This window comes from Sus scrofa, chromosome X (genome assembly GCF_000003025.6).
Source record: "Sus scrofa isolate TJ Tabasco breed Duroc chromosome X, Sscrofa11.1, whole genome shotgun sequence".
NCBI lineage: Eukaryota > Metazoa > Chordata > Mammalia > Artiodactyla > Suidae > Sus > Sus scrofa.
The window spans coordinates 120921015-120933367 of record NC_010461.5 but is presented as its reverse complement, the minus strand read 5'-3'; the positions used below and the strand labels follow the sequence as shown (position 1 = coordinate 120933367).

At 45.6% G+C, this 12353-nt stretch overlaps 1 protein-coding gene across 10 annotated transcripts in view; it reads right to left on the bottom strand.

Annotated features, from left to right (window-relative positions):
• The window catches only part of AFF2 (AF4/FMR2 family member 2), a 486016-nt gene that overhangs the window by 330207 nt on the left and 143456 nt on the right, over positions 1-12353 (bottom strand). The window contains exon 1 of one of the 10 annotated variants that reach the window (XM_021080472.1): positions 1426-8125. The exons of the other annotated variants lie outside the window; for them this stretch is intronic. The gene's annotated coding sequence lies outside the window, so the exon portion shown is untranslated. Of the gene's footprint in view, positions 1-1425; positions 8126-12353 lie in introns of those variants that run through there. 10 annotated transcript variants of the gene reach the window in all.

Here is a 12353-nt window from a genome sequence, read left to right as displayed (position 1 = left end):
CTCCGTGAGGAGAACCAAAGGACTTTGGTCTCTTGGCTTTGCAAACCACCTTCCTCCTCCTCTGAGGGGAAGGGAATTCAGACCCCGAAGGAAAGAAAGAAGGAGAAGAAAGGAAACGTGCTTCAACCTGCATGACAAGCCTTCGAGCGGCCAGCAGTCAGGGCACTTTAGGTGCTTTCAAGACCCAGGTTGGATCTGTTAGGAGGCTCTTGGCTGCATTTTGCATCCGTTCATTAAGCTACCAAGTTCCGGACGAAAATCTGAATAGCAGATTGAGAGTGGACGTGGGTGTTATCTGTTGCAAGAAAAGTGCCTGCTGCATTTTTTAGCACATACCCCAAAGAAGGGCTAATTCTTCTATCTCTGGCGAGAATGAATTTCATCTCCATAGAGTTCCACTGCGCTCGGAAGGCAACCAAATCTCCCCAGTTTTGTCCTTTTTCCGCTCAGCAGGGCATTGTACTGCAAGCTTCATACGGCGAGGTATAATGAGGAACAAACCACACGGTGATGAGGCTTTCACTGTCACCGATTTCCACTGCAACCAAAAGGACTAATTTGCAGCACCAGCTAATTAAAACCACAGCTATGTATTTAGCCTCTTGTAACACCTACTGCCGTTCATAATTATGAGGACCTCTTTATCTACTCAATTAAAGTTCTTCGGATTCTGGGAGGTTGTGTTTGAACCTGTGTACCCTGCAGAGGCCCCAGGAGAGCTTATGTCTATGCCCTGATGGTCGACTGTATCGTCACACTCCTGGGCTTGTCTTCCAGCGAAGAAAAGGCCTCCACAGCCCCTGATGAAATGCCTGAGCCAGAAATCAGAATTCATCATCACATGCCCGGTCTGAACGTTCGCGTTCCCTCGCACTGACGAGGACGGGGTGAACGGGTTCTGTGAAAACTCACTCTCCTATTAGGAAGTTGAGCCCCCAAACCCAACTCGCGGACTCTCCACTCTTAGCAGGTTCCAGTGTTCTCCCTGTCTTCTACAGGATAGAATGAAATTCGGCAAGGTATGGCAGCAGCGAATGCTCAAAACACGGGCAAATGATGGGTACGGGACTGAGAGATACAAACGCCTATATGTAAACTAGATAAGCAACAAGGATATTATACAGCACAGGCACTGTAGCCAATATTTTATAACAACCAGAAATGGAGCATAATCTATACAAATTTTGAATCACTCTGTTGTGCACCTGAAACTAATATAATATCATAAATCAACTATATATCAATTTAAAAATGCACTTACCCTTCAACCTAAAACAAAGAAACTCGATTTACTTTTAACTGACCAAAGCCCTTTGTTTTCTCTCCATAGAGCCTATCTTTTTGGAACCACTGCCTCACTGATCAGCACTAGCTGACAGAATAAGAACAGAAAGAACAAGTTCCCTTTAACTATATTTAACTCACCAAGGCCTTAAACCTCACTGGTTTGAACTGTGTGTGTCCACTTACTCGTGGATTTTTTTTTTTTTCCAATAGCAAATACAACAGTACCACACAGTCCGGGCTTGGTTGAACCTGACGTTGGTTGAATCCACCGACGTGGAGCTGCAGACATGGAGGAAACCTGGGTACAAAGGCGCAGCGCCGCTAACCTCACATTGACCCACACAAGGGTCTCTTCCTCACTCCAAGGCAAGGTGTGACGGCGAGAAGCTACTCTCTAGCGTGGGTCTTTTACAGCAGCTCTGGTTTCACGCACCAATCTGTTTCCCTGGCCTCCTCTAACAGAGAAGCTTCCCTCTGAACACACAGTGAAGGGAGATACGCACAGCCTCATCAAGGCAGTGGCAGAGAAACCTGTGTCTCTTCCATCGTCAAGTTCAAGTACTCTCTTTTCCTTATCAGGTCCTTCTCTCAGATGTTCTCCTATCCTTGCCCTTAAACCTGACCTTGCAGTCTGGTGACTCCCATCTTCATCATCGGAGGCCACAGGTGCATTCATGGGAAGATAAAACCCAGGACAGGTGTCGATTCACTAAGATGGAAAAAGTCCAACGACGCCGCCTTCATCAGCTCGCAGTGGTAGGACCCCGGGCTGACGATGCAGGCTGGTCTTTCAGAAGAGCCACTGTAGCCATCATTCAGTCCCGGTCCCTTCATTTTCCAGACGAGCAAATTGGGCTTCACAGCAGGTGTGTGGCAGAACTACAAGGCAGGAACTCAGGTTTTCTGGTTCCCAAACTAGTTCTATTCCCAATACCCCGCGGTGTGTCCCTCTAGAATAAATATTAGCCTCATTTGCACTCCGTTGGTCAACTTTCCTTAGGACTGTATTTTATTGGAAATTGCCAGTAGGGAAAAACTTTAGGAATTTAATTTGGATTCAAGTATAGAAAAACCATTAGTTTCCTTACACCAAAACGTACAGAGCCTAAAGGGATTGTAAAAATTAACTACATCTGTGGGAAGAAGCTGAGCGAGTGAGAGGAAAAACCGGTTTAAGTCCATTTGGTTTGTATATTTCAGGAAGTTTAATAATCACTGCTTACCTAATTTGGTTATTTTACAAAGCTAGTTGGGGAAATGAAAAAAAAAACTGATATTTTGAAATGACCAATTTGTTTAAAAATACTGCCAACTAATACAGGATTCACCGCAGTAACAATGTATATGGAGGTAAATAATACTGTCTCACTTGTTTTCTAATCCAATTGGCACGAAAATGCCTTTATTTTGGCTAATATCTGTGTAAAGGCATAGAAATACATACTTAATTTACCCAAGGGACAAACATAAGCCACAAATCACTCCTTGTGGTTTTCCTGAATGAATTTCTGTCTTCTATATAATTTGTAGATGTTTCTACTCACTCCATGTTCCTGAGTTCCAAGTGGCACTTTTTTTTTTTTCACTATCTAGTCCTATTTTGAATTTGACACTGACCTAATACTAGTTTAAAAAAAGAAAACCCCTGCTATTCAATACCTTCAAAATCACCTGCAGGTTTCCTACTTATTTTATCGCTAATATCCATGAGCACTTTGATGCAAAGTGCTATCTTCCAAACTGTTCCAAAAAGCTAAAAACAGGCCATAATTATTTTACACATATAGGGAAGACACACAGGAACCTCGGATTTGGGGATGTGAACATGGCCTTGAAAACGGGTTGCTAACATCAGTCGAACCTCTGAGTCCTATTTCCACAGCAGGACTTACTGAGGCCTCTGCATACAACTACCCTCTTCAGCAGGTGGACTCTCCCCCCATCGATGCTGGCTCTTATTGAAAAGAAAAAAAAAAATCAAGATGGGAACGAAAGGATAGAAAGCACACAAGATATTTACTCTCCACATCTGTCAGCTGCCCACCCAGTCATGCCAATTTCTTTAGGTCTCAGGGAAGTGGGCCAGTGCTTATTCTCCGAGTTCCCTTAAGTCTGTGCTTTTTACAACAATGTACATACACACCAGTACTTCCAGAAGGTCCTGGAGGGAGAGAGCTTTCATATTCCCCTGCTGGGGCGCCTGGGGGATACCCCGTTCCCTCCACTCCTGAAAATGGACGCAGACTCAGCTCCACCAGGACCCTGGTCAAATCATCCTCACCTACGTCCCTTCTCTTCTGGTCCCCGCCCTGTCTTTAGAACTCTTACGACAACTCTCTTGAGATATAATTCACATACCATTCAATGCACCCATTTCAAGGGGACAATCAGTGGTTTTCAGTATATTCACAGGGTTTCACAACTGTCACCATGATAGAATTTTAGAATCTTTTCATCAGCCCGGCCTGAATCCTCCCATCTGGCCCATGCCTAAGCAATCACTAATCCACTTTCTCTCTGAATGCTTATTCTGGGAATTTCATACACGTGAAATTATACAATATGTGTGGTCTTTTGTGCCTGACTGCCTTCACTTATCAAAATGTTTTCAAGGTTCATCCATGTTGTGGCATGGACCGGTACTTCATTCCTTTTTTATGGCTGAATAATATTCTGCTGCATGGATATTCCTAGTCCTAGGTTATACCACGCTCATTAAGGGGGCTCAATCTTGTGAGTTTGTAGTGATTTAACTGGGGTTCTCTGTCTCCCATTTGACTTTTTACTCCTTAAGGTAAAGGCCCTTGGTTTCTAAGTCACTTACTGCATGCTATGGGTGAGACCGTCTCGTGCATAAATAAGCAGTGTCAGATACAGATGTTGTGAGGAAGGCACTGACAAAAAGTGCTTGACTTAAGCTTAGGGAAAAATTATTTTGACGAGCCTACCGAGCTCCCTAAATGCTACAATACCCCTAACGAATACCAAATACTCAAGCTGCAAAGAGAACTGAAAGAGAAAGGAATGGTGAAAACCTAAGCTGACACCAACCAAAGAAAAAGGTTCTGTTGTATCTCAGGGATTTTGTAGTGTGTCCAAAAATAAGGGAATCCCGATTCTGCTCAACGCTTTGGTCATTAAGAACTCACTTTACATTTCTAAGCCTCAGTTTCCCTCTGGGTAAATGGGAATAATCTTTTTCTTTGCTCTTCATGCGCTTGGCATAAAGGTTAATAGGTAGGATAGCGAATGAGGAAGGCTTTGTAACCTGCTGATCGCTGCTCACATGAGCAGGATGTACTTTTATCCCATGATGCTCCTCAGCATCCCCTGGTAAACTAGCAAGACAGGGATTTAGTACTTCCATTTAAAGATGTAAAACTGAGGCTCAGAAAATTGTTCCAGCCTACGAGAGAGAGCAGCACTCAGACCACCACTCACCTCATTCCCAATCTAGGGCTCTTTCAAAAAGTCTGAGCTCTTGCTACTAGACCTACAAATGCAAAAAAAAAAAAAAAAAAAAAAAATTTACATGGAGCTTTCGGGAGGTCTCTTCACTCCACAAAAACTATAGCAAAGTCTCCTAATTTTTGATGCCTAAGTTCTTTCTAGTAACAGACCAAAAGTATATTTCATTAGACATCCTTTAAAATTTTCTTCTCAGTACACTAAAATATGATCTTTGAGAGAGCACCACCAAATTGATCGGTATGTAGAATTAACTTACAACTTAATACGACATGAGGTTTAAAATAATTGCTTTTTAAATTTCAAATATTTCTAAATATTACCAATCTCCTAGAGTCTGGTTCTCAATTTTGCCTACACGTGGGAATCACCCAATGAAGATTTCATAAATCCCAAGCAGCCGATATAAAACAGCTTCTAAGTCTTTGTACATGATAGGATCATTCATATATAAACTTCCTCATTAAACCCATTTGGGTGTGCCCAAATCGAACGGTCTTTGCACAGAGGTACATCTAGACATAGGCCCCTTTATGGAACAGATATATTTTTTTTGCCACGCCCAATTTATATGCAAGTTCCTGGACCAGGGATCGAACCCCTGCCACAGCAGTGATCCAAGCCGCTGCAGCGAGAATCCCAGATCCTTAACCTGCTGCACCACAAGAGAAATCCCAATGGAGCCGATATATTCTATGATGTAAAAACTACACTGCTGGTATATGCTGGCAGAAATGCTTCACGGTGGAAAGCAGCTGTTACCAGGATAGAAGCTATTCTCCGTTGATTCCCTGTTCTATGCCAGGCGCTCTTCCAACCATTTTAGGACTGTTATCTTTTTTAAGCCTCACAAAAACTCCGAGGGGGTACTATTACCCTCACTTTGCAGATACGGCCACTGAGGCGCATGCGACCCATCTTGACCAAAAAGAAGATGCGAGCAGGTAGGAGAGGAGGGCCCTGGCTGAGAGGCGCATCCACACATTAAAGCTCTGCTCACAGGATGGCACAGAGCAGGTGGTCCAGGGGGTGTGCTGAACATATGAACCCCTGCAAGATATCTCAGCTTCACAGGGGCTCTTGGAGCATAGATTCTTCTCCAAACAGCAGGCCCAGGTAGACGCTGAGATGGCTATGGATTCTCGAGGACATCCTAAGAGTGCCCTCAAATTCCATGGTTTCAGGGATTCCATTTTAATGGAAATGCCGCGTTGATGACACAGCCCGACCGTGACTCTGGTAACCCAAAGGCTCCCGTCTGCCAGCAGTAATACTCAACGTATCAGTAACCTTCTCCAGGCCTGTGAAAAATGTCCTTTAATAGCAGTCTTCCCAGCGCAATTAAATTCTTTTGTCCTTGCCCAATGCGACCGCTGGGATATCCCCGACTGCTTGAGCCAGGGGTCTGCCTCCTTAACAGGCGCTCCTTCCCGCCTCTCCCAGAGCCCAGGCTCCAGACTCGGGTCCTCTGCTTCGAGAAGATTCCACTGCACCGCAGACATCTAAGCACCCCAGAGTTTCTTTTCTGCTTTTGTAACATCTTCTTAGGTCAGGTGTCTGATTTCTATTTTTATAGCAAATCACTTGAAAATAACTCTAGTTCTGACCCATTTATTAAAAAGGAGACCTTGCTGTCACTCCTTCTGGCTCGCTGGCCCATTGGGAACACACACCGATGTCTTACGAGCATCTCACATTCACTGTGGGCAAAACCGAGAGAGCTGCGAGCAATTAAATGCACGACGCAGAAGCTTTCAAAGACACTTCCAGAAGATGACTAGGGGCCTGGAATGGATAATGCAAGCCAAGAAAATACACACGCAGAGAGTGAATCCAGAAAGTGTGTGTGTTTATACACTTACATTGTAAGCTGTTCGCAAATTAGAACTCCACACAAATCAAATGATAGAAATCATTGTCACTTCCCCTCTTGCCACCATCTACCCTGTTCCCCAATGACAAGCCGAGGTAACCAGTTTTATTATTTTCTTGTTTATTCTTCCAGCGCTTTTTCATGTGCTCTTTAGTGTCAATATGAGATGATTTCATTTATAAATCTCTCATTAGACGAATCAAGAGTCGAAGCTAACGCCGAGCTTTGAAGAGCTGCTAGGAAGGAAATGCAAGTATGCTTTTCATAATCAGAAACGGTTCCATGGATCCATGCAAGAGGAGGTGGTGCCCAGCTTGGATGATTTGGATGGCTCAAGAGGACTTTGTGGTTGGTTTGAGTCCTGCCCGGTGGCAGGCAGGCTGCTCTTCCAGGCCCTCTGCTCCATTCCTGTTGCTTCTGCAGCCAACCGACACAGAACTCTGTCTTTCAAATTAGGAAAAAGCTGCCTGAAGTATTTTCTCTCCATGCCCATTAAGTATCAGGAATTCTTCTCCAAGGCCAGGGCATAATAGAACCTGGCTTCTCATAAATGACACCTTTAAAAGGTGTTTTAGTTTCAGTTAGCTCTGAGCAAGACAGTTTCAATAACTAGTTAATTTCAAACAATATTTTCCCAGAAATCATCTTGTTAATTACTTTCCAACTAAGGGAATTAATGCCCTTACCAAGCAGTTCATAATAGTCTTAGGTGGACTCTATTGTCACATCTCAGCAAACCTTTTCATCCTGGTTTACAAACTCGATTTTGCCCAGACAAATTCTACTCCCTAAAGGCTTCCTCTTTGGGCTCCTACCCCTCCAGGGCACATCCACTCCACAGGGCTAAGAACTGAGCACACAGCTGGGGCGGGAGATGGGGACCACAACAAAGAGCCACTGGGCGCAGTCTGCTTCTCTCACCCTCTGTGCACTTCTCAGCACAGTCATGATGCCAGGCTGGCATCTCATATGTCACATGGACCTAGAGTTGGGACTTCCTCCTGGGCCACGCTTCTTCCTCTTGCCTCAATGAGGCGCTCAATAAGGTGCCCCTGTTTGGGGTTGGAGGGTGTGCCATCAGTGCTCATATGGTGACACCCTCCCCCCCCCAAAAAAAAAACCTCAGACAGTGACCTTATTTGGAAACAGGGTCATTGCAGGTGTTATTCACTGAGACAAGGTCCTGCTGGAGTGGGGTGGGCCCCTCAGCCAGTGTGCCTGGGGTCCTTACACAAAGGGGGAGTTCGGATCCAAACACACACACAGAGAGAGAGAGAGAGAGAGAGAGCACGTGAAGATGAAGACAGAGATGGAGGCGATGCTTCTCCAAGCCAAGGAACCCTCAGGATGGCCAGGAAACCACCAGAAGCCGAGGGAGAGGCCTGGAACAGATTCCTCCCGCCAGGCCTCAGAAGACAGCAACCCTGCCCACACCTTGGCCCCGGAATCCAGCCCCCAGAACTCGGAGGCAACGCGTTTCTGTGGTTTAAGCCGTCCAGGTCGTGGTGCTCAGCCATGGCGGCGCCAGCAGAGTCAGACCCCCCCCACCCCGCCCCGACGGCATCCTGGGGTCTGTTCACAGTGGCCACGTCGTCGGGCCTCATTACAGCGGACGGAGTGGATAACCCAGACGTGAGGACGGATCTTTTTCACTCTAATGACAGGATATCCACCCCTCTTACTGCTACTCCAGCACAACGCTCCTTGGGCTTTCTTACTCGTCCCCCCCTTCCCTGCGCTGTCTCAGAGAGCCTGAGTGTTCAACGAAACTGTCATCAGAGAGGAATGACGCACTTCTGCTTCCCATTTATCGGGACAAGTGCCAAGCTCCGTGTTCAGCTCTCAATAAATATTTTTGACCAAATGAATGAACAAATGACAGGCAAACATGGTTTCCCTGCCCAAATTTGGTGACAAATGTTGACAAAGATGTTAATTAATCTATTCATTGGCCTGTTTAATCCACAAACATTTATTGGGTGCCCACGTCACACCAGGCACCATGGCGGGCGGTGAGAAGAAAAGCAAGAAAGGCTGTGAGGCAGTTCAAGGCCACACCAACCAAGGGGCACGAAAGATGGTCCCGTGGGACAAACACGGCGGAGTGAACAAGGGATTTAAGATGCAGCCCAGCTCAGGCCCTGGGACTGTCCACACTGGGTGACACTGGTCTGCAACAGTGGTGGGAAGACGGCAGGATTTCGTGCTCTTGGGGCAAGCTGGAAAACGCGAGTTTGGGCTTCACAAATGCTTGTGTTCCAGGGTCAAACCCTAATGGCACTTGCGAGAGGGAGTGAGAGGAAGAGGCTCCCAGAGAGATAAGCCTGCGAAGGGTGAGCTCATAAAGAATAGATGAGATTTCAAAGGGAAGCATTTATTGTTTCCTGTATTCGAGCACATTGTCTCTCAATATGATTAGTTATCAGTCTCAGTTATCCAAAACTGGTATGAAATAAAGCGTTTACGCAGTTATGCTTCATTGATGTCAGCTAGGGGAGCATGAAAATCTCCATGAAGGTGGGTAATTGATGTGTAAATCAGAGCTCAATCACTCTGTAATAGAAATGGTCCCACTGCAAATATGCTTGTTGAACACAATCGCGGAGAAGCCAGAGGGAGGGAGAGAAGGAGGGCGGGAGGAAATAGAGGGCTTATTTATTAAAAATGATAATAACTGGCAATTTGTGCAATTTTCTCCTCAACAGAGGGCTGCTGTCAGAAACGCTTGCAAGCGAGTTGTGACCAATATATCCAGATAGTTTCCTTCTGTTCTAATGAACTGTTTCTGTTGCATTTAAATGCTCGGAGACCCTGTTGTGGATGTTGCAAAAGCAAATTAAAACAACACGTTCATCTTTTGAAACATGACACATGTTCATGACATCTGCGATAAAAATTTGGTTCACAATGCTCATTCTAGGTATGCTCGCTATTGTTATTAAAATCCTTCTGTCACTTTGCATTTGCTCTCTGAAGAGCAGTGAATAAAAACAGACAGTGCCTTGCAATTTAATATTTTAATATTTCATACCGAAACAAAATGGCCTTCGTATTGTCGATCAAATAGGATTTCCTATTTCTAGCATCATTATACTCATTATTATTACTCAGGATGCCGTGGCAGGATCTCGTGGTAGATTTTTCTTTCCCTTTACTGTCCTCACTGAGGAAAGAAAAAATTCTCTACAGCAAATGCTGCCACAGTGGGTTTAACAGCCAACACTGCTGCCAATTAATAGGAGAAAGAAAGTGCTAGCTTTTCGTTTGTTTCCAGATCTTGCGATATAGTGTTGAGTGGATACGAGAGGCAGGTTTGTCCTCGGCGTCCAGTGTGGATCCAGGGGATTTATCCACCAGTGCGCAGTCTATCCTTGAGTCCACGCACCACACATGCGCACGCTCCCTTAGGTGCACAGTAAACGCGGTCCACGTGGCAGCGCGGAGCAACAGCTTCAGTACCGGAGGTGAGGGCTCCCTGCTTACCTGAGGTCACCGGCTCAACCCGGTTCAAAAATATGCCCGTGCTGATGGCTTGTCTCCTATCCAGTGCTGGGCCTTCATCCAAGTGTCCGCACCTTGACAAAATGCCTGTCTAACATGGGCTCACAGCACGTGCTTAGAGAAAGGAGGAGGAAGTGGGGGCTGATCGAGGAAGGCTTAGCCTTATCTGTAGTGGTGTAATTTTTTGAAGATGAGTGCATTCACATGTTATCAGCGTCCTTCGGAAATAAATGCATGCGGGTGTCTGGTGCACGAAGACTTTAAAATTTTGCTTCTCTTTTGAAAAGCAACAGACTCCCACATTTGCATGGCACCTGTCACTTCACAAAGCACTGACACAAGTATGATCTGGGACTTGCAACAGCCCTGGGACACAGACTGGACGGGCACGCTGCCCTCCCATTTCACAGAGGAAGACACTGAGAGCGAGAAGGGCTAACTGCCCGGTGTTCACATCCTTGCCCAGCTGGTGAAGGGCAGGAGCAGGTTTCTGTGCTCTAATCGTCAAGTGCTTGCTAATTCTATTCTTCCACAACAAAGAGCACAGGAAGAGCTGCTAAGTGTTAGAGCAAAGGACTGTTATTTTAAGGTTTTTGGAAGATAGCTTTTGATGGCTTTTCGTCATTAATGGTCTAGCCAATAATCCATAACTGTGCCTTTGCAGAAAAACAACAAAATGGAGAGACACATATGAGATGGACTTTTGGTCCTTCTGGAAAGAGGAGAGCATCTGGTGGCAAGAACCTCAGAGAGCGATTCTGCCACTTACAGTTTGGGTGACCTTGAGCAAGTCACTGGGCTACGCACAGCTTTCTAAGAACCACCTATCCAAAAGAGCAGAAACTGTATTGGATAACCAAACACTGCACTAGTATGGCAGCCACTAGCCAAGTGTCAACCGCGACGGGTGTAAGTATAAAACACGTCCTGGGTTTCAGGCTTGGTATGAAAACAGTACTGAACACAGAATTAATCTTTTTTTTTTTTTCCCTGTCTTTTTGCCTTTTCTAGGGCTGCTCCCGCGGCACATGGAGGTTCCCAGGCTAGGGGTCCAATCGGAGCTGTAGCCGCCAGCCTACACCAGGGCCACAGCAACGCAGGATCCAAGCCGCATCTGCGACCTACACCACAGCTCGTGGCAACGCCAGACCCTTAACCCACTGAGCAAGGTCAGGGATCGAACCTGCAACCTCATGGTTCCTAGTCGGATGGGTTAACCACTGAGCCACGATGGGAACTCCATGAATTACTCATTTTAAACAGACTGCATGTTGAAAAAATATGTAGCATATACTGAGTTAAATCAAGTGTTACTAAAGGCAAACTCACCTGTTTCTTTTCACTTTTTTTTTAAAAAAACATGTGGCCACTGGCAAATTTAAATGTACCAATGTGAACTGTGTTTGTGGAACCCGTTAGATTTCTGGGCAGAACTGGCCAAAAGAGGGTTTTTCTGGGTCTGTTGGATAGTTCAACACTATCGGTTCGACTCTGTGTCCCTTGGGTTCATTGTGACAGTCTAATCTATGTGATCCTACTCTAGTTCCCCCCCATGCCTGTCCTTGTTTGTTCCTGCCATCTCATTTTCATTTAGACCTCGGGCACATATGCCAGTGTTTATTTTCATGACTGCTGTATTGTCTAATTGGTGCATTGTTGATCAATAATATGTGAGGTGTTGAGCTCTGTTTGTGTAATATGTTTAATATGCTTCTACCCAATGTGCCATATGGAGGCATTGCACTGTATGTTACGAGCCGATTAACGCGAAGACTCCATGGAGCATCACTGGTGCATAGTAAACTAGTAAAACAAAATTAGGCTGAGTACTTGCTGAACCTCACGGTCCCTAATATTTTTAATGAGCATCGAAAACGCTGTGCCAGCGTGGGGGTGCCCGTGCTTCTGTCCTTCCCTGAAACCTCAGAAGTGCCTGAGACGGTGCCGGGCCTCGCGTCAATGTCATTTCACAAGAGGAAGACACTTTTCAGGTAGAGCACCTCGAGAGACTAAATCATCCAGGGAAACGTCGTCTACCAGTAATGGTGCCTTTCGATCTAAACTCCGTGCAGTTGCGAAGCCCTTTATGCTGGTTTTCTTTCCCAGGTGCTGGAAGGCGCTGGGAGGGTTTCGATGAGCATCAGCCACCAGCCGTCTCTTTCTACCTGCCTCACACACGTTTCACACGTTACTTTCAGACCTTCTCAGTTTATGGATATTTTCT